The following is a 24,416-nucleotide window of genomic DNA, read 5'->3' as shown; positions in this document are numbered from 1 at the left end:
ACATTACAAGAAAATAATAACCGAGCAAAAATGACATTATAATAATGTTTATAAAAGTTTTCAACACGAAATGAATGCATGATATTAAAAAATGGCTCTGAGCACTATGGGACTTAACATCTGAGATCATCAGTCCCTTAGAACTTAGAACTACTTAAACCTAACTAACCTAAGGACATCACACACATCCATGCCCGAGGCAGGATTCGAACCTGCGACCGTAGCGGTCCCGCGGTTCCAGACTGAAGCGCCTAGAACCGCTCGGCCACAACGGCCGGCTGCATGATATTAAAATTAAATTTGTATCACACATAAGGTATTTTCACGCACAAAAGATCGAAGTTGCAGAAATGGTTTCCGAGTTTGAGAATACGGTGTCCGTTGGAACACCAACGTGCTGCAAACAACATTAAAATGTCGTTCTATTAAATATGCGTCGTTCCTGGGGAATCTTTTCCATGTGATTTGTCTGCGAGTCCACATAACTGGTTTCTTGCCTATTTCTTATTCACACCATCAGTGCCAAATGTGAAAGATCTTGTGAAACGTGCGTACAGGTGTCAAATCCTCATAGTAAGCGAGAAACAAATTAAGAAAACCGTACCGTTCACGAATTTTTAAATGAGTAAGACGTATCGTCATCAGAAAACACATGTCGGCAGTTGCATGCACATTACCAACATTAATCAAATTTTTAGCCAGCGGCTACGAATACATAGCAAGCAGACAACTCATCCCTTCTTAAGCGCGAAACGCAAGATAGAACGCTACCACTGACAAGTTTTCAATGAATAATGTTTTAGTGGCCCAAGATGTAGAACTAAGTGACTGCTGATTCAGCTGTCACTAATTTAAGCACTTTTCTTAGATTTTATAGGTTTTTCTGATAGTTCTTGTAGACCGGACACACGTGACGTAACATTACGAAACATTCACTGGAATTCATACCTAATCAGCGACCATCTTCAAAGCACAAAAATTAAAAAAAGATTTTCATAGAACTTATTTTGTACCTGCCCTCTCAAATGCAACAACTTAGTCCATCAGTGGTATGCGCATGCGACCGAGGAGTCACACATCCATCCACCTAATGACACTACCAAGCAACAAGGATGGTTGCCAGCTCTCGACTCGCTACGAGGAACGTGAAGGATTATCACAAGGTGACAAAATCAGACAAGATGGTTTACATATTCATTCACCACGCGCTAGTGTAGGAAGTTCAATCAGGCTTCGAGCGTAACAGAACACCAGATGTCACTAATCTGCTCGAACTCACGAGACTTTAAAATCTAACCTTCAGTCTTCGAAGATCCCCAGGAAGAACAGGACGCCCTGTTGGCCACCCTTCATTGAAAGGGTACAGTCATAAACACCATTCAGGAGTGCGACGACCTATTTTGTATGGTGATGAGACCAGTTCACCGACGGCATATCAGGATGATTTGTAACGCAGTAAGTTATTACGAGATGACATTCTTTGTAGTGAGACACGCAGCCGTCTAGTACGGTGGCTGCAGCTATGTTAATTTGTTTATTTATTTGTTTTTTCGCGTTGCTCACAGCACAGATGACGCTGCCTGCAGTGAGAACTGCATAGCGTAAGAATCAGTCGACACGAAGATTCATGCCGTCTACGAATCTAAATAATCCATATTAGTTATTATCTGATTTTGTTCAAATTTGGTACACAGCCTTTTGTTATTAATGGAATGATGCTGTCAAAATTTCAGAATTTTATTTGTTATGGTTCTGGATATAAAGACCATTACTTAAAAGTCCTAAAACCTACGCTTGTTTTTTTTAACCAAGTTAAGAACAATAACAGATTGACTTTCACTATCATTTGAAGCCATTCCAAAGTTATCAGTGCATAAAAATCAATTAGTGTGAAGGGACATCGGCAAGAATCATATCGAGGTAGGTGAACTGAACGATAGCGTCAACAAATGGACGACCGACCCCGCCCCGCGGCAGATTGTATATGAAAGGAAATAAGAGTTCAGATAATTACGACCAGTCAGTCATGAAATGTAAAACTTGACTCTCATGAAATTGAGATACGGCTCTAATACTAATTAATAAAAACAAAATAGTATTTCATGATTGGTCACAGGTGTCAGTATGTGCAATTCAAAGAATTTTTTTTTTGCTTCAGGGGAAAAGTGCTGCGAGACTGTACGGGCAAATTCAGGTAAAACAAATTTTAAACGCAAGTTTTGATTTTAAAGAGACTAACGCAGCAGAAAGTGAATGTTATGAACGAAAGATCTAACTAGCATGTTACAGATTTGTAATGATAGAAGCGCAAGGCACAGTTTCGCATCTGCAAGAGAGAAAAAGCTTTTGAAAAGTTCAGTGGCCGGTAAAGTTTGGGTACGGTTGATGTTTGTTACTGAACTCAGAGCATTAAACACTGTTTTCTTTGCTCACCGTTCCTGGCGCATGTTTCACAAAGACTAACAAACTGCCAAGATGTGCATCACGAAAGTTTGTTGACCCGTCCACAGGATTGTTTGGATAAGCAGGTGAATGGGTGCTCTAGCACTTCCTTCCACAGCATGTAATTTTTTTACTTATACGTTATCTCCTAAATTTGCAAACTAGATTAGTGCACATTTTCTAAACTTTCTTCTACTGTTTATTATTACACATTTTCTAAACTTTTCGTAGTGTTTATTATTCTGTATTTGCGTAAAGGAGTCCAGTAAAACACGGTGGACGAGGGCAGTGCCCTGTGGCAGCTGCAGCCAGAATGTTGGCGCAGACCAGATAAGGTTCCGTATTCGGGTTACAGGTCGTGTGATACACAAATTCTTCGATTAAAATGTGTGATATCCCAGTCTAATCATACAATTGTTTTTTTGTAAATTAATTATAAATTATAAATTAGGTGTCCCAGGTGCATAATTGTAAACGGATTATATTACAATCATTTATTTTCACAGAACAGGAGTTTAGTCCACGGCTATTAATTTAAAAATTCACTACTGCGTTACAATGAAAATATATACAGTGCTACGAATTATACGCTTTGTCCTTATCCCTGTCTTGATTTTGATTGTCTTACTTCATGTTAGATTGTGGAAGGTTTTCTTTGGGTCCACAAACAGTATGAAAGTATCTTGACTGTTCTTTAGTCTTTTTTCCGCTGCTTAGCGCGAGGTCAGAACAGCTTCACTGGTACTTTCTCCTTTTCTGAACTCTTGGACACTCCTGACGTGAACAACTCCCTAACGGAATAAACATGTTTCTGTTTTAATCTTTTGCTAATGTCTCGGAGCAAGTTATACATTCTTCTGGCTTGCTCAAGACAAGAAACACGACGACAGTCCAGCATAGAGCTCCAGAGTGCTGCTGATATCATTATACTTTGGTGCGCAAAACTAAAGCACGAAAGTAAATTTCGGTTTGTGACCTCCCTTTCCCCCTTTGCTCCGTTTCTTTCGCTGGTCTTTCCTCTTCTTTCTTCCATCTTCGTTCCGCGGCTATATCTCAGGGTTTTCAATGCAGGAATGTAGTGAGAAGGGGCCACACGTGTGTGGTGGTTCACGATATCGTAGTGCTGTGAGAGAGCGTCACTCGTGCCTCTGGTTTGAGAAGACTGACGACTGAAGTACGAGCATTTCTCAAAATAAAAACAGGTATGTGCTCTCTTTTCTTTTAAAACTATAAAAGCATAGGTTCTACTAAACTGAATGAGCGCGACACCATTGATGAAGTTTCAACCTCGAAAGAAATTTATTAATACCAAATAGCTGAAATAAAAAAAAAAAAACTCATCCATTCCAGAAGTCACTCACAGTTAGAGTAATTAGTTTCTGATGTGTGTGTAGTGGTCATTGATACTTAAAAGATCGTTTCAGTAATTCTATCATTGTCCGTTTATGAGTTGCTAAGCAACGTATCAACAAGCTGACTGTGCAATGATTAATATTTGTCGTATCCCGACAGTAAATACCTTCTCGCTTCCTTTAAGCATCAAGACGATTATTATGCTGCTCATATAAGTCTTTGATAGTTATTATCAAGCTAATGTCCGTAAATTGCGGTTAATGTTACTGAATCGTACACGCGACGAAAACGCCCGATATCCAGCCGCCTATCTTAAACTCCGCGCCGATATTTGAGAATTCGCGCGCGACTTGTTTGCACCAAAGTCGGGCCGTGGTTCCCTAGAATAATTTTTAAATCAACTCCGGGTTGTCAATTAACAATTCTATGCCCATTCATGAAAGTTACAGAAGATCCGCACTCGAGCAACACGGAAGTTTTTGTTCTTACAAAGAGAAAACATATCTGTGCCCTGCCATAATGCAACAAGGTGATTTACTATGTCGAAACATATTTATATCTAACTCATTAAAACTCATTACCTATTAAATGTTGTACATAATTAAATTCTTTACTCTGCAAATAATCAATAAAATTTAGAAATGAATTACATGTACAAAAAAATCTCAAGTTGATATGACGTCATGGGTCACTACATGTTTCGACTCCCCTACACTCACGTGACGCAAAATACATCCGACTATATTGGACATACTCATGTAATGCTACAGGTTGATTTGTCACTGCCAAGTAACATAGCTCGATTGAGGCTGAACCTTACATATAAAGAAGTGCTACAGAATTTTATAAGGTAACTTAAAAAAGTACGCTATGAGACGAACAAAAATGACACTTTCGTTCAAAGACAATAATTACACTGTAGTCATAGCGATTTATGATGGTCCTCCGGACACTTCAAAAGGCGGGACATGGTTCTTAATATGGTGTGTGATCACCATGGACGGTCGTGCATGCTCTGCAACGTGCTCCCATGCTGGCCACAAAGTTGGTAAGGAGTTCGTGTGTTACAGTGTTCCATTCCTCCACTGTTAGATGGTCGTTAGCGCATGTGAAAGTGCTGCAATCATGTATGTCTCTAAGGGATTTCAGTGGGGGGAACGGGCAGGAGAGTCCTTTCGCAGAAGATCCTCTCATTCCAAGGGGTTCTCCAGCTGCGCAGTTCGCTGCGGTCACGCATCGTCAACCATAAAAATGAAGTCAAGACCGAACGCACGCCTGAAAAGACGCACATGGGAAAGGTCTACAGTGACCAGTGGGTGAACTGTTGTCACAGATTTGGAGGTCAGTGCGCCCATTTAACATTATGAATCCCCATACCATCACACTCGTACCACCAAAACGATCATGTTCAACGTTGTTCTTGGGTGCCCTATGTAGTCATATGACGATAGGTGGGAACACGTAATGCACCCAGATCATTGTCGAATATGATCGTTTTGATGGCCCAGGTGTTACGGTGTAGAGAGGAGGCGTAATCTTGTACGGGCGTGTGTCTTAATATCCGCAGAGGAATGGGAGCCAATTCGTCCTCAAGAGCCGAAACTAGAGGAGGTTCAAAGCTGGGGTCTTGCTCGAAGTTGACGTTCTGTATCATCCCAAAGACGTTCTGTAGACTTCAGTGCAGGAGTCTGGACAGGTCAGTCCCTTTCAGGAATATTATAGTCCACAAATCATTTGCTCACAGATGCAGATTTATGATAGGGTGCAGTAAATCACGCTGATACAAACAATCATCGACTCATAAACTGCTCCTCTACTGTACTGACATGAAATGATCGCATGGCATTGATGGCTGGAAGCCCCCGTCTCGCGAAGTTTGGCCGCCAAGATGCGAGTCTTTTCAGTTGCCGCCACACTGGGCGACTTGACTGTCGATCATGAAGAAATGATGCTGGGGACGACTCAACACCCATTCCCCGAGCCGAGAAAATCTCCGACCCGAGTGGGAATCGAAGTCGGGTCTGGTGCTTGGCAGTCAGACGCGCTGACCAATCAGCTAAGGGGACGGACTGTTTCCTCTAATGTACGTAGTACACAATGCTCTAAGTTGTTTTCGTATCCTTCCGCATTTACAGTTTTATTAAGTGCAACAAGGGGATCACACTCTAAGCAGGAAAAACATTCCCATACTGTAACACAACCTCCACTGTATTTCACAGTTGGCACTTGACATTATGGCAGGTAACGTTCTCCAGACATTCGTCAAACCCAAATTATGGCATCGAATTGCCACAGGTAACAGCGTGATTAATCACTCCAATTCACTTGTTTCCAGTCATCCACTGTCCATACGTGGTGTCGTTCCTTGCACCACCTCAGGTGTCGCCTGGCTTTACCTATAGAAATACGTGTGCTATGAGGAGCTGCCCCCCCCCCCCCCCCCATTGAACCATGGACCTTGCCGTTGGTGGCGTGGCTTGCGTGCCTCAATGATACAGATAGCCGTACCGTAGGTGCAACCACAACGGAGGGGTATCTGTTGAGAGGCCAGACAAACGTGTGGTTCCTGAGGAGGGGCAGCAGCCTTTTCAGTAGTTGCAGGGGAAACAGTCTGGATGATTGACTGATCTGGCCCTGTAACACTAACCAAAACGGCCTTACTGTTGTGGTACTGCGAACGGCTGAAAGCAAGGGGAAACTGTTGTGTCTAGACAAGACAGCCTAGACACAATGAGAGGAAGCCGAAAGGCACGCGCTAAGCTAAAGCAGGATGGCTTGAGTTCTGAAACAGGATACGTAATGAATGCTATAAAGAAAAGTACGTAGCTTCTGGAATACTTAACTTTAATCCATCCTTTTGGTACATATGGAGATTGTGGCGATACAAGTGAGACTCTTTAGATACATGCAATGTTACTAATGGCGCCTTGCTAGGTCGTAGCCACTGACTTAGCTGAAGGCTATTCTAACTATCGGCTCGGCAAAGGAGCGAGGCTTCGTCAGTATAGTCGCTAGCAACGTCGTCCGTACAACTGGGGCGAGTGCTATTCCGTATCTCGAGAGCTGCCTTGTGGTGGCGCTAGGTCTGCGATCACACAGTGGCGACACGCGGGTCCGACATGTACTAAATGGACCGCGGCCGATTTAAAGCTACCACCTAGCAAGTGTGGTGTCTGGCGGTGACACCACGGAAACTACAGCCGTAATTTTTCCCGAGAGCATGCAGCTTTACTGTATGATTAAATGATGATGGCGTCCTCTTGGGTAAAATATTCCGGAGGTAAAATAGTCCCCCATTCGGTTCTCCAGGCGGGGTCTACTCAAGAGGACGTCGTTATCAAGAGAAAGAAAACTGGCGTTCTACGGATCGGAGCGTGGAATGTCAGATCCCTTATCGGGCAGGTAGGTTAGAAAATTTATAAAGGGAAATGGATAGGTTAAAGTTAGATATAGCGGGAATTATTGAAGTTCGGTGGCAGGAGGAACAAGACTTTTGGTCAGGCGAATACAGGGTTATAAATACAAAATCAAATAGGCGTAATGCAGGAGTAGGTTTAATAATGAATAAAAAAATAGAAGTGCGGGTAAGCTACTACAAACAGCATAGTGAACGCATTATTGCGGCCAAGATAGACACGAAGCCCACGCCTACTACAGTAGTACAAGTTTATGTGCTAACTAGCTCTTCAGATGATGAAGAAATTGATGAAATGTATGATGAGATAAAAGAAACTATTCAAGTAGTGAAGGGAGACGAAAATATAATAGTCATGGGTGACTGGAATTCGACAGTAGAAAATGAAGATAAGGAAACGTAGTAGGTGAATATGGATTGGGGCTAAGAAATCAAAGAGGAAGCCGCCTAGTAGAATTTTGCACAGTGCATAACTTAATCATAGCTAACACTTGGTTCAAGAATCATGAAAGAAGGTTGTATACATGGAAGAACCCTGGAGATACTAAAAGGTTACAGATAGATTATATAATGGTAAGACAGAGATTTAGGAACCAGATTTTAAATTGAAAGGCATTTCCAGGGGCAGATGTGGACTCTGACCACAATCTATTGGTTATGAACTGTAAATGAAAACAGAAGAAACCGCAAAAAGGTGGAATTTTAAGGAGATGCAACCTGAATAAACTGAAAGAACCAGAGGTTGTACAGGGTTTCAGGGAGAGCATAAGGGAACAATTGACAGGAATGGGGGAAAGAAATACAGTAGAAGAAGAAAGGGTAGCTTTGAGGAATAAAATAGTGAAGGCAGCAGAGGATCAAGTAGGTAAAAAGACGAGGGCTACTAGAAATCCTTGGGTAACAGAAGAGATAGTGAATTTAATTGATGAAAGGAGAAAATACAAAAATTCAGTAAGTGAAGCAGGCAAAAAGGAATACAAACGTCTCAAAAATGAGATCGACAGGACGTGCAAAATGGGTAAGCAGGGATGGCTAGAGGACAAATGTAAGGATGTAGAGGCTTATCTCACTAGAGTTCAGATAGATACTGCCTACAGGAAAATTAAAGAGACCTTTGGAGAAAAGAGAACCACTTGCATGAATATCAAGATGGATACACAGTTCTAAGCAAAGAAGGGAAAGCAGAAAGGTGGAAAGAGTATATAGAGGGTCTATACAGGGGCGAAGTTCTAGAGGACAATATTATGGAAATGGAAGATGAGGTAGATGAAGATGAAATGGGAGATATGATACTGCGTGAAGAGTTTGACAGAGCACTGAAAGACCTAAGTCGAAACAAGACCCCGGGAGTAGACAACATTCCATTAGAACTACTGACAGCCTTGGGAGAGCCAGGCCTAACAAAACTCTACCATCTAGTGAGCAAGATGTACGAGACAGGCGAAATTCCCTCAGATTTCAAGAAGAGTATAGTAATTCCAATCCCAAAGAAAGCAGGTGTTGAAAGATGTGAAAATTACCAAACTATCATTTTAATAAGTCACAGCTGCAAAATACTAACGCGAATTATTTACAGACAAATGGAAAAACTGGTAGAAGCTGACCTCGGGGAAGATCAGTTTGGATCCCGTAGAAATATTGGAACACGTGCGGCAATACTGACTCTACGACTTATCTTAGGAGAAAGATTAAGGAAAGGCAAACCTACGTTTCTAGCATTTGTAGACTTAGAGAAAGATTTTGACAATGTTGACTGGAATACTCTCTTTCCAATTCTGAAGGTGGCAGGGGTAAAATACAGGGAGCGAAAGGCTATTTACAATTTGTACAGAACCAGATGGCAGTTATGAGTCGAGGAACATGAAAGGGAAGCTGTGATTGGGAAGGGAGTGAGACAGGGTTGTAGCCTCTCCCCGATGCTATTCAATCTGTATATTGAGCAAGCAGTATAGAAAACAAAAGAAAAGTTCGGAGTAGGTATTAAAATCCATGGAGAAGAAATAAAAACTTTGAGGTTTGGCGATGACATTGTAATTCTGTCAGAGACAGCAAAGGACTTGAAAGAGCAGTTGAACGGAATGGACAGTGTCTTGAAAGGCGGGTATAAGATGAACATCAACAAAAGCAAAACGAGTATAATGGAATGTAGTCTAATTAAGTCGGGTGATGCTGAGGGAATTAGATTAGGAAATGAGACACTTAAAGTAGTAATGGAGTTTTGCTATTTGGGGAGCAAAATAACTGATGATGGTCGAAGTAGAGAGGATATAAAATGTAGACTGGCAATGGCAAGGAAAGCGTTTCTGAAGAAGAGACATTTGTTAACATCGAGTATTGATTTAAGTGTTAGGAAGTCGCTTCTGAAAGTATTTGTATGGAGTGTAGCCATGTATGGAAGTGAAACATGGACGATAAATAGTTTAGACAAGAAGAGAATAGAAGCTTTCGAAATGTGGTGCTACAGAAGAATGCTGAAGATTAGATGGGTAGATCACATAACTAATGAAGAGGTTTTGAATAGAATTGGGGAGAAGAGGAGTTTGTGGCACAACTTGACTAGAAGAAGGGATAGGTTGGTAGGACATGTTCTGAGGCATGAAGGGATCACCAGTTTAGTATTGGAGGGCAGCGTGGAGGGTAAAAATCGAAGAGGGAGACCAGGAGATGAATACACTAAGCAGATTCAGAAGGATGTAGGCTGCAGTAGGTACTGGGAGATGAAGAAGCTTGCACAGGACAGAGTAGCATGGATAGCTGCATCAAACCAGTCTCAGGACTGAAGTCCACAACAACATGAGGAGCTGATTGAGCACTGTGCCCCTTTCTTCATAACTCTCTGCGCCAAAGATGTTGTGCTGCCTGGGTTCTGGTAGCCCTTTGGGACCCACCAGTGCTTTCTTCCCTTGGTTTCATGCGATTCTTTATATTCGCGCCCCGCAGTGTTCGACGGTCTGTCTGTCAATACATGAGTTCTTCCTGGTCTCGATTTAGCTTTGGTTGTTCCTTTGTGTTTCCATTTGTCGTCCCATGGCCAACTGTGTGACTTGGGAAGCTCGAGGAGGGTCGAAATGTCCCTAGTGATTTGTTACTCAAGTGACATCCAGTGACTAGTGCATGTTCAAACTCATGGCCTTCTCCTGACCTACCCATCTGCTACTGCTGTTTCTCTGCTGACAACACAATACTCCCCACCGCCCGAGCGAGGTGGCACAGTGGCTAGCGCACTGGACTTGCATTCGGGAGTACGACAGTTCGATCCCGCGTCCGGCCATCTTGATTTAGGTTTTCCGTGATTTCCCTAAATCGCTTCAGGCAAATGCCGGGATGGTTCCTTGACAGGGCACGGCCGACTTCCTTCTCCATCTTTCCCTAATCCGATGTGACCGATGACCTCGCTGTTTAGCCTCTTGCCCCAAATCAACCCCAACTCCCCACCGTCTTTAATACTGGCGGGCCCACCCTTGGTGACCTCTAGTGGTAAATACCGCTTTACATTGGGGTGTCTGGCTGGCCTTGATTCGATAGTGTATGTACAATGAGAGGCGGAAAGACTGCCCGGCTCGAATAACTTAAGAGTCCTGGAAGAGAGCATTGCGCATGCCGAAGTTCAGAAGCGCCAGTGTTCGCAACTCTAGCGGTCTGTGGAGCTTCAGCTTGGTGTTTACGTCATTAAAAAGAAGCAATGTAATAGTTAGGATACAATATAGATCGACATTCGTTGTAATTTAACTCATCGTATAATTTCTTTTGAAAACAATTATTCGAGCAACTGGAAACAATTGAAATATAAGAACTCCACACCGGTAAAATTATTACAACCTTGACAAGGTTATAAGGTCCAGAGATATAACACTAGCAACAAAGATCCGTATTGTGAGGGCTATAGTCTTTCCAGTTGTGATGTATGGATGTGAGACCTGGACCATTAGAAAGGCTGAACGGCGAAGAATTGACTCCTTCGAATCGTGGTGTTTGAGGAAACTTCTTAGAGTTCCATGGACTGCAAAGAGAACCAACAGATCAATATTGGATCAAATAAAACCAGATTTCTCCCTTGAAGGTCTAATGTTAAAACAAAAGCTGACCAACTTTGGACACACAATGCGAAGGCATGCCTCGTTGGAAAAAAAAAAAAACAGTAATGCTGGGGAAGATTGAAGGAACTAGAAGAAGAGGACGTCAGAGGATGAGATGGATCGATTGCATCACAGAAGCCTGGAAGGTCTACGGGAGAAAGTGCAAGACAGGAAAAGTGGCGTGATTTGGTTCATGGGGTCACGAAAAGTCGGAACCGACTAAACGAATAGAGAGAGAGAGAGAGAGAGAGAGAGAGAGAGTAGCGTTTGACATTTATTTCAGTGGCTGAGTGAATAGGCCGACGGTTTACGAACGTAAAGGACGAGCGTTCGAATTTAATTGGAATCAATTGTGATTTTTTAAAATTTAGACCTGTGCAGGTAATATTTTAAACCTTAATTCGCTACAAATTGTGCAATTGTAGGCTTTTCTAGCTTCGACATACTTTCAAAATATTCCATTTTATAACAGTGTAAACTATAAACAAACAGACAAATGGTCATAGTAAAAATATTGAAAATGAATATATTTATCTGTAATTACTTCGACCACCACCTGGTGTCTTTATAATTCTCAGCTATTAGAAACGTATCAGCTGATCGGCATACTTTTGTCAGTCCATATGCGCGTTTTACACGAACGAGTGGATGAGCCTTCCAGTTCCGCTATTTCCAGTTTAATATTCGTTCTTCAGCTACGGTAGAACTATTCGAGGAGTAAACTAAAACGGAGAGATCGGTAGCTCCTTGCTAGCGTGTTAACTTTCTATACTCGTAGCTGTAGGATATGTGGGAGCGAATCTCACACTATCCCTTTTATTTTATATTTTTAATAACGTCTCAAATGTTTCGTGCTTTATTTACTTTTTGTTATTAAATTACATTTTCTTTTTCCACTTTTTGCAGCATTTTCCTCAGTAAATAACTAATTATTGTTTGTGAATTTGATGTCTAAAAATAATCTCCCTTCGAAGACAATATTTATCTGACCTCCTACAACAGTAAAAATAATCAGCCGTCGAAGGCGATATTCATCTCACTTCAAATAAAAATAAAAATAATCTTCTTTGGAGGGTGATATCCTTTTGACCTCCCATAAAAATACAAATAATGTAGTAGTAACTAGATACAAATATTGTTTACTTGGCAACTGTGTAGGACTTTTACAGGAAAAAATGGTTCAAATGGCTCTGAGCACTACGGGATTTAACTTCTGAGGTCATCAGTCCCGTAGAACTTACAACTACTTAAACCTAACTAACCTAAGGACATCACAAACATCCATACCCGAGGCAGGATTCGAACCTGCGACCGTAGCGGTCGCGCGGTTGCAGACTGTAGCGCCTAGAACCGCTCGGCCACCCTAGCCGGCTTTTACAGAAAAATGAAATAAAATAAAATGAAGAGTAGGCTTCTTATAGCTTCAGTATTTTGTACACATACCACTGGCATCGAGAACAGCTTCGATCCTTCGAGGCATAGAACTGACAAATCTATGGAAGAAGTTCTCATCCACGGTAATTCTCTCCCGTGAAGAATGAACCAAATCCCATAGGGCATTATTCACAGCTCACGGAGGAGGGTCTCGGCAATTGTCCCGCAGAGTCTTCTTAAGCAACGGCCGGGGTGGCCGAGCGGTTCTAGGCGCTACAGTCTGGAACCGCGCGATCGCTACGGTCGCAGGTTCGAATCCTGCCTCGGGCATGGATGTGTGTGATGTCCTTAGGTTAGTTAGGTTTAACTAGTTCTAAGTTCTAGGGGACTGATGACCTTAGAAGTTAAGTCCCATAGTGCTTAGAGCCATTTGAACCATTTTGTTTTTCTTCTTAAGCTGAGCCCATATGTGTTCTACGGGATCGAGATCAGATGACTCTGGAGGCCACGGAAGGCACTGAATAATATTCTCCCTCCTTTGAAACCAGCTCTGAAACCTAATGCCAGCGTGTGATCGATGATTATCATGTTAGTAAGTGCGACATTCCTCGGGGTACTAAAGTCGAACACCAGGGATGATTACATTTCCAAGGAAACGTTCATATCATGCTGAACTGAACTTGCCTCGGATGCGTTCTGAAGTTCCTGTACCCATGTAGGACATCCAGACCGAACATTTCACACGTAGGCGTCCGCTTCTAGCGCTTGTGGTCACGAAGCGCGCGTTGTATTTTTGCTCATCTGTACGGCTAACAGCCTCTGCTCGCTGACTCAATTGTGCACTCATCGGAGAAAATGACTTTCCTCCAATCGACATCTTCCCAGGAACTCACAACTGCTAGTCTATCCACGGCTTATTCGTCAGACAACGGTTCGTTTATGAGAGCACGCCGGGACCTGATTCCAAGGCCGTTTAACCTTCTGAGAGCAGTTCTCCTCGAGCCCGGGAAATTTGAAGCTCTCCTTAGTTTCCGGTTGAGTGACAAAGGAGCATTCTGGGCCACCCTGACCAATTCTTGTCTCCGTGTAGAGACTCGAGGTCTCGCTACCTCACCATTGTCTCTAAACTGTCTAATCCATGTGCTTGCTGTGAAAGCATCAGCACCATAACGACGTCCTTCCTCAGATGCACTAACGCCGTTTTCAAAGACAGTAATTATTCGCTCGAGAACATTCACATCCGCATTTCGAAGCAGATCTGCGACGTATGCCAATCAGCTCATACATTGCTCTCAGCTGAAAACTATAGACACACCAGGTGGCAATCGAAGTAATTACAAATAAATACATGCATTTTCAATATTTTTACTATGACCATCTCTCTGTTTGTTTGAAGGTCAGACTATTATAAAATGGAATCTATTGAAAGAATGTGGAACCTAGAAAAGCCTACATCTGCAGAATTTGTAGCGAATTAAAGTTCAAAATATTACCTGCACAGGTCTAAATAAAAAAAAATGACAGTTGACGCCCGTTAGATTCGAATGCTCGTCCTTTGCGTACGTAAACCGACAGCATATCAACTGAGACATTGAAAACAGATGTTACACGCTCCTCGTTGTAGTAATTTTAATCACGTGGCGTTCTTATATTTCAACCGTTTCACAAGATTTTCAGAAAAAAAAGATTATACGATGAGATAAATTGCAATAAATCTCGATATATACCATATCCTAACACTTACACTACTGGCCATTAAAATTGCTAGACCACGAAGATGACGTGCTACAGACGCGACATTTAACCGACAGGAAGAAGATGCTGTGATACGCAAATGATTAGCTTTTCAGAGCATTCACACAAAGTTGGCGCCGGTGGCGACACCTACAACGTGCTGACACGAGGAAAGTTTCCAACCGATTTCTCATAGACAAACAGCAGTTGACCGTCGTTGCTTGCTGAAACGTTGTTGTGATGCTTCGTGCAAGGAGGAGAAATGCGTACCATCACGTTTCCGACTTTGATAAAGGTCGAATTGTAGCCTATCGCGATTGCGGTTTATCGTATCGCGACATTGCTCCTCGCGTTGGTCGAGATCCAATGACTGTTAGCTGACTATGGAATCGGTGGGTTCAGGAGGGTAATACGGAACGCCGTGCTGGATCCCAACGGCCTCGCATCACTGGCAGTCGACATGACAGGCATCTTAACCGCATGGCTGTAACGGATCGTGCAGCCACGTCTCGATCCCTGAGTCAACAGATGGGGACGTTTGCAAGACAACAACCATCTGCACGAACAGTTCGACGACGTTTGCAGCAGCATGGACTATCAGCTCGGAGACCATGGCTGCGATTACTCTTGACGCTGCATCACAGAGAGGAACGCCTGCGATGGTGTACTCAACGACGAACTTGGGTGCACGAACGGCAGAACGTCATTTTTTCGGATGAATCCAGGTTCTGTTTACAGCATCACGATGGTCGCATCCGTGTTTGGCGGCATCGCGGTGAACGCACATTGAAAGCGTGTATTCATCATCGTCATACTGGCGTATCACCCGGCGTGATGGTATGGGGTGCCATTGGTTACACGTCTCGATCACCTCTTGTTCGCATTGACGGCACTTTGAACAGTGGACGTTATATTTCAGATGTGGCTCTACCCTTCATTCGATCCATGCGAAACCCTACATTTCGGCAGGATAATGCACGAGCCCATTTTGCGGGTCCTGTACGGGCCTTTCTGGATACAGAAAATGTTCGACTGCTGCCCTGGTCAGCACATTCTCCAGATCTCTCACCAATTGAAAGCGTCTGGTCAATGGTGGCCGAGCAACTGGCTCGTCACAATACGCCAGTCACTACTCTTGATGAACTGTGGTATCGTGTTGAAGCTGCATGGGCAGCTGTACCTGTACACGCCATCCAAGCTCTGTTTGACTCCATGCCCAGTCGTATCAAGGCAGTTTTTACGGCCAGAGGTGTCTGTTCTGGGTAGTGATTTCTCTGGATCTACGTACCCAAATTGGGTGAAAATGTAATGACATGTCAGTTCTAGTATAAGATATTTATCCAATGAATACCCGTTTATCATCTGCATTTCTTCTTGTTGTAGAAATTTTAATGGCCAGTAGTGTATAATGGTTCTATTTCACTATGTAAGCATCAAACTGAAGCTCCACAGTCCGTTAGAGTTGTGAACAGTGGCAGTTCTGAACTTCGGCAGGAGCAGTGCCCTGTTCTTGGACTCTAATAAATTATTCTGGCAGGGCAATCTTATTGCCGCTATTGTACAGAGCGACCCTCCTGGTCAGCTTTCGCAGGCGCCGTGTACCCCAGCCCCCGCTGGGTGCAGTGGCAGAGATGGGGACTGCTCGACGCGCGGCAGAGCGGCCAGGTGTCCCGGACGGCCCGGCGCGGCCCAGCCTGGGGTAGGTCGCTGCTTGCCGCACGGCGGACCGCCGATCGATGCCTCGCGCCGCACACTGGCCACGCCCTGCTACTGTCTGCCCCTGGCCTCTGCCCCCGGCTACTGCCACCAGAAATACGCTTGTCGTGGCTCGCGTAACCCCTTCCCTTCACCACTCGCCTCGTGCCCACTGCCTAAAAACAGCAGTCATAGCACCACAATTAAGAACAAGAGGAGGAGGAAAAAACGGAAGAAAAAAGAAAAAAAGGAGAATGCAATGATTGGTTAAGAATGACGCTTTCCAAAGTGTCGAGATTTCATTCGTATGGCGGAAGAAACCCCAAATAAGTATGACTTGCCCACATTGTACCACTGTTGAGATTTTATTTGTTACTAACTGTTCCCGGCCACGCGTTGCTGGCTAAAGGGAGAAGAAAGAAAAAAGAAAGGTCACGTTTTTAACATGTATGTTAATCTCCTTGTCTCCCCTGTCTCTGTAAACTTCCTCCTCCCCATTGTAACACCTACAGCGCCTCTGGGTGTTGAAAAAACAAAAATAGCTCTCAAATTAGCTCCCATGTCCTTAAAATATCAATTCACAAAATGACCCAAGTCCCGCCACAAGTGGTAATTACGAAAAATGAATAAAAAACAAATAGAGGGAAATATCTAGTATAGAAAGCAAATGAAAAGAAAAGGAAAATTTTAGAAACATAGCAAGGGGGAAAAACAGTAGAAAATATTAAAATATTAGTTATTCCAATATATAACAAAATCAATATTATAGTCATAGAACGTAGGTCTGGGACACCAAAGATAGTGTTTCAAAAATGATTCAAATGGCTCTGAGCACTAAGGGGCTTAACATCTGATGTCATCAGTCCCCTAGAACTACTTAAACCTAACTAACCTAAGGACATCACACACATCCATACCCGAGGCAGAATTCGAATCTGCGACCGTAGCGGTCACGCGGTTCCAGACTGAAGCGCCTAGAACCGCACAGCCACACCGGCCGGCAAAGATAGTGTTTATTAAAGTATAAATAGCCATACGTTGTAATTACGATACTCCAGTCTCTAGTCTGTTCTAGTTCGGAAGTTATTTAGGACGTACAGCTTTAGAGAACAACGATTGGGACTTTTTTAAACGGGGATCAAGAATAGATTGTGACGAGATTGTTTTTGAGGTTTGTCAATTCAAGACTTTAATTCGGACATTTATCAGCTTAGATAAACGAGAAGATGAATAGTAATCTCTTTGGCTTTAATGTCAATTCGTGTGAATATTTAAACGCTTTACTGAATTGAGAATTTTAACCGGATTCGGACTTTGAATTGTGATAGTGGGAAACTTTAACTTCACGCGAGTAGTGATCATAGTTAATGACAGTTTATGGATATTAAATAGAAATAACTTATTTACCGAAAGTGACAGGATATTATCTAATATCTCCGATGCTAGCGGGAATCCTACTTAGACATCTAATTAAAGAACTTCTTTGAATGAGATCGTATGAGTGAACCTATTTATTAATAATTCTTGTCAATAAACTGACGTTGTTAATTTGAAACATAATACAAGTCTTGAACATAAATTTAACTTAGATTAATAAACGTTAAGGTTACGTGATCTACGCCAAGAGCAAACTAGCGATTCGTAACTAAAACAATTGAACGAAAGATTAAAGTATCGTCGTCTGTAAACATTGGTAGTAAAGCTACTAAAGATGTTTTCTCTCAGAGTCGGGAAGACTATACATGTAGTGACCCACGTTTAACATTGGGTTTTAAAAGTAATCAAACTGATACTTAGCCGGGACAATATTTAATAAAAGTAAAACCCTTCAATGACAGTCAATGTGTAAAAAATAAAATCAAACTTTCACCTATTAGACGAAAAACCGAAAACAGAAAAAGGGCTGCTACACCATCTCTTTGTTCATTTCTTCCCCCTTCCTCCTCTTTCTGTCAATCACCTCCTTTCCCCTCTCTCCTTCTCCTCCTGCCCCTCTCTCTCCCCCTCTCTGTACACCACCTCCTCCCCCTTTCCCTGCCCATCTCCTCCTCTCCCTCTCTTTCCCTTTCCCCCTGCCTCCTCTGTCCCCACTCTTTCTGTCCATCGCCTAATCCCCACTTTCTCTGCCGATTTTCTCATCCCTCTCTCTCTCCATCTCCCCTTGCCTCGTCACTCTTTCCGTCTCCTCCTTACCGCTTTCTATGTCAGTTTCCTCCCACCCTCTGTCCACCTCCTCTTTCCCCCTCTTCCTGATCTTGAACCTTGTTTATTGTTATTGCAAATTCACATTACGTAGTAGTACTCAAATCATAAGACGACAAGTCATAAATACATCTTTACCGTTTGCTAATTACGTTTCACTATGTATATTTATATACCGGGTGATCAAAAAGTCAGTATAAATTTGAAAACTGAATAAATCACTGAATAATGTAGATAGAGAGGTACAAATTGACACACATGCTTGGAATGACATGGGGTTTTATTAGATATATATAGGAATGATGATGGACATATTGAGCATATATATATATATATATATATATATATATATATATATATATATATATATATATACTGTTATTTATTGTGTATGTAATATATATTTATGTACCACACGGCGCTCCAGAAGGTATATAAAATACGCTTATATTCGAATGCATCATTGTGTCAAAATTTAAAGGCAATTGGTGATAAACTTTCGGAGATTTACGATTTTTTACAAACGAATAGTTAAATTTTTATTTATATCTATAGATAGCCTAAACAGCATGTTACAAAATTATTTAAACAATGCCATCCTCTACTGCAGGATTCTGTTTTTGGTATCTGATTTAAAGATTGCAAATTATGAGAAAAATAAACAGACTACGCTTAGTTCTAAACATCTGCAAGTGCTACAAATTAGGACTCAGGTTACCCGATTTGTACCAATAGGCCCATAAAGTGTACCACCCTTATAACCTATGTCCTCAAGCTTAATGATATGTATCAGTCTAAGTTTAAGGAAATGTTCCATCTTTTAATTCTTACGTCACCATTTGCAGATATTGCAATATTAATTTTTCCCCCCTTTCCTCGCCCCTTTACACTTTGCACGAATCCTCACATACATTTCATGCAGCTCATCATTTCCTCCATTTAACGTTCTTCGCACAACTCGCTATACCATTCCTCATTTTTACAAGTAAGTTTCTGTGACGGCGTCCTCACAGACTCCCCAAAACACTTCATTTTTACAGATGGAGCTGTAGGTCTAGACTTCTCCTTTGCTTTAGTTAGATTTTTTTTTCGCCATGGACTGCTCCACTGCTCGCAGGCTGTTTGGCTAGGCTTGCAAGTTTTCTTTAGAGCTTTCATCTTTCCTCTCGGATTCGGCTATTTTTCTAGGATGGACACCTTTAACACACTTTTTGCGTGTCGAGCCTTCCTCTACATTGAAATTATGGGGCAATCCGTTTCCTTCTCCAATATCGAATGCAGAATTTCTTACGTCCAACAGGCTTGAGAAGAACATCATCTGTTCAAATGTAAGAATGTGCTCTTTCAGTTTCTTTTCAACTTCGTTGGAAAACACTTTATTGCAGCCAACAATTTTTATATCCCAGTCTACATTTTCGTTTTTACTTTCAGCCTGCCCTTTAATGTTGGCTTAGGGAATATCCATTTAATCCATGATTTCTCTCTCTCTCTCTCTCTCTCTCTCTCTCTCTCCTTTCATTTAGATATATTGTTAAAGCTAGATACAATTCATACGTATTCGACATTCCGCAACCCCTTCCTGTTACCGTACTGTAATACAAAATAATTATTTAATTAATAACTTCGAATAAACAACACGTTAAAAATTCATCACATTATTTCCAAACACTGGGTTGCACTAATAATGCTAAACGCATTTTTTAAAGTTCCGTAAACTGCCCCCGTATAATAACGCAAGCTTATAGCGGTACATTGTGGGTTACTTTCTCATTTTCTCTTTGTGTTTCCTTCGAACGAACCCCAACGAATACTGACTGAAAACAAAGATTATTTTATGTAGATTCACCCGTAAGTAAAACATTATCTTGCCACTTCTCTTATAGCAATCAATCTCTTCGCCACGTACACAAAAAGTTGATGAAAACTGCAACAACATCAATGCTATCTTCAAACAATCTGTTCCTCGACACACAGAGCTGAAAGCTGACAGTATAGCTCCATGAAGCTCCAAGTTCACGCTGATCCCATTATATGTCGGCTGGTATAAGAGGTACGAATTTTATTGCACTGGTATAAATGAAGAGCCGCTGTAATGTAGGCTACTCTACCCTACATTGCAAGGCAAAATTGATATTCCACTTCTGATTGTTAATTTTTTGTTTTAATTCACTATGTAAAATGCTTATTAATAAATCTTGTTAAAAATCACCAGTTTAACAACTTGCTTTTCATCTGCCAGTCATTATGGGACATAAATATATAATATATAGTGGAAGCTCATTTACTCTTCCCTCATTAATTCTGATCTCCGCTTCATCCGGAACGTTTTGTTGTGCGTGTGTTCGGTTAGGTACATTAACTACCCTTTAAAGTTGAAATTTTAAATTTCGCGTTTAAAAAATCACTCACGAGGAAGGATCGTATAGACATACCATTTTTTCCTGTCGCATAGGCTCCCGTATGGAGGTCGTAGTAACAGACTTCTCTGACATTAAGAAGCTATTGAAAGAGTTGAAAACAAATAAGTGGTAGGTCCGGATGGAATTCCAAGTCGGTTGTACAAACAGTATCTATCACCATTGACTTCTTACTTAGCTTTCATTTATTGCGAATCTCTCGCCCGGTCCCAAGCGACTGGAAGAAATCACAGGTAACTTCTCCACTTAATAAGGTGCAAGAGCGGACCCGCACAATTACAGAACATCATCAACATTAGTCTGCTGTAGAATTTTTGAGCATACTGTAAATTCGATTACAATAAATATCCTTGAGACAGAAAAGCTTCCTGCCGGCCGTTGTGGTCGAGCGGTTCTAGGCGCTTCAGTCTGGAACCGCTCGACCGCTATGGTCGCAGGTTCGAATCCTGCCTCGGGCATGGATGAGTGTGATGTCCTTAAGTTAGTTAGGTTTAAGTTGTTATAAGTCTAGGGAACTGATGACCTCAGATGCTAAGTCCCATAGTGCTCACAGCCATTTGAACCATTTTTGTTAGGACAAAGATGTACCCTAACACTAGAGTTATGTACAGTGATGAATTTATTAAAATCAAAAGAATCAAGTAGCCTGCAATGGTGGTTCTTATGAACTTGGTAAAACCCACAGTAATTAAATAGGGTTTGAAACAGTACTTTAGAGCAAGCAGGAGGGTACCCAGCAATGTTTATTTGTGCCAGCGGCATTTTCCAGTGCACTCGTTCGTTAATCTAAGCAAATTTTCACTTATAACCAGTTCACTGAAGTTTGATAAATAATTGATTCTCAACACGAAGTTCACTACAACTGTTCATACTATCACACTATGAGACACATTTACTAAAATGAACACTGTTCCACTGAAATAACTAAGACGAATTTTCTGCACACTACATTATCACAAGCAGCTCGTAGGTCATGCTAAAACTTACCCACTTCAAAGACAGCAAACGAAAGACCCTTAAAGTGCTCTGCTCCCTTCAGCTTCAAATATGTTATGTGACTACTTGTAGTCATGTCAGCTCTTAACTTCAATAGCACCATTGTGATTATTTACAAGATTTAACTATATTTCAAATTGAACATACAACACCAAATTGCACACTTCATTTAAATTCCATTAATGCTGCAATAAAATTAATATATAGCTGCAATTACATCTTTTAAATAATCTTTTTACATTACATATTGGAACTACACAAACTTAGTCAAATTCATGATTTTCTTCTTCATGACCCTATTGTACTATGCTAGCAAACTAATGATTTTACAACCTTATTTCGCTGATTTTTTTATTAATTCATATAAACAATAAAGTGCAATAGCAGTGTTAGTTCATTCAGAAATTAACCTTTCAGTGTACCAGTGCAAAATTTCTGTTCTGGAATCGCTTAACGGTAATACAGTACATTATTCATAATAAATTCTTCTTTACTTTAACAGCATGTTATATAGCCTCATTCTATAGCTGTCTTCCTTCTCTTTTAAATGGCATATCACCTACTTATGTAATTGTGTGTAATCATGAATACTTTTAATCATGAATACTTTTAATCATGAATACTTAATCATGAATACTTAATAAAATTGTCAATATTGGTTCCACATGGGTGATGAAAACAGTATAACAGTATTGGAATCATCCTTTTATTATGATTTCAATGATGCATTCAGAATTGCTGTAGCTAATATGGAACTAAGTGTGTACTGTTCATTTTTTTTGTGAATATTTCAAGTATTCACATATTGGTACTGACATTATCTCACCATGCTGGTGTCTCTTGTAAGCAGGCCCTGAGATTAGATACTTGATGGCTAAGGGAATTCCAGACAGGGTACGGTGAACCCCAACTGCCCCATCCCTTGGCCTGTTCATTACTGAATCCCACTTAAGGGCCCCACACGTAGACCATCCGCTCTACGGAGCTGCTCCCTGAACTGGTTAGCGCTGACTCACTTGCCTCTGTGTCAGTGATGGGCTCATGCTTCGTTCCATGGTCTGTCCACGTAGGTTTCACTGGCGAGCAGCTTTCTGTCTACGCTGACCGCTACCCGTCAGCCCACACTCCATCAATACGTGCACAAAGGGTCCGTCAAGTTCTCGCCGGTGTCCACACAAAGTCAGATGCGTTGGCAAGTGGCTTGCGGTGATCAGTTGTATATATATATATATATAAAGAGAGAGAGAGAAAGTAGTAGCTTAACGCTGTTAGGAAAAATCTCGAAAAGTTCTTAACTGATTTACTTCAGATTTTTATATTTTACTCTAATAAATGTTCATGGTGACATAAATATATATGTATCATATAAAGGGGAGAAGTTTTACGCAAAAATCTCGGCAAGTTTTTGTCCATTTTTCTTCAAATTTACAATCTGTACTTGTAAATGAAGACAAGTTATCGTGTAATCCTGTTACCAAAAATCTCGAAAAATTGTAGACCCGTTTACGTCAAATTGTTACTTGATACTGTAATGTACATTCAGACAGGCATTGGTTATACATTATTAATATATAAATGTATATGTAGTATATAAAGATGAAACTTCATTATCAGAAAGCTCGAAAAGTTCGTGATTGATTTACAATAAATTTTTATATGATATTCTACTGATCTCTCGGACGGACATAGGCTATATTTTTTTAAAATATGTAGCTATATGTGTAATATATAATGGGAAATGTTACCATAAATCTCGAAAAGTTCTTGTCCAATTTATTTCAAATTTCTACACGATACTCTAATAAACAATCGGATGGACATTGGGGTGAGGTTGGGTTGATTTGGGGGAAGAGACCAAACAGCGAGGTAATCGGTCTCATCGGATTAGGGAAGGATGGGAAAGGACGTCGGCCGTGCCCTGTCAAAGGAACCTGCCGTTTGCCTGAAGCGATATAGGGAAATCACGGAAAACCTAAATCAGGATGGCCGGAAGCGGGATTGAGCCGTCGTCCTCCCGAATGTGAGTACAGTGAGCTGACCACTGCGCCACCGCGTTCGGTGGGATTATATATATATCCAGGGTGGTTATAATGAAAGTTAAACTTTCAAACCGCTGTAGATATAACACTACTGGTCAAAATGGCATCAAATTGCAACGGAATATTATCGGAAAAGGGGGGAAACGAATGGCAGAAGATAAATAAGTAGTTACAAAATGTAGCAATAGATGGCGCTGTAAGCATCATAATTCAATAGTAGTCGGCTACAAATGACAAATGAATCATTCAACAATGCCTAAGGTGTATGTTTGACGTTAAACAAACTGCACTATTCAGTGTGCATGGGTGTACAGGTGTGATACTGTTAGTTACGTAAGCCCATCCACCACGGCAAGGGCATATCACATCGGATGGGAAAAATAGGTTTTTAATAATCCAGAGGGCAAAAACCGCATAAAAAGCTTTACATACATTGGTTTGTAATTCTCATGAGGCCAAAAATCGCATAAAAAGCATCAATGACATCGGTTTTTAATTGTCCTGAGGCCAAAAACCGCAAAAGGAGCAAGAATCAAAATTAAATCGGAATATTAATTTCCATGTGATCGTCGCAAAACATGTTCAATATGCTGTCCACCATTTTCTGCAACAAGTTGAAATCGAGAAACAGCATGTTTCACAACTGATCGAAGTGTTTCCCGGGTCACGTTCA

Source organism: Schistocerca piceifrons, chromosome 2 (assembly GCF_021461385.2).
Source record: "Schistocerca piceifrons isolate TAMUIC-IGC-003096 chromosome 2, iqSchPice1.1, whole genome shotgun sequence".
Lineage (NCBI taxonomy): Eukaryota > Metazoa > Arthropoda > Insecta > Orthoptera > Acrididae > Schistocerca > Schistocerca piceifrons.
The sequence above is the reverse complement of the archived record's forward strand: the minus strand, read 5'-3'. Positions refer to the sequence as shown.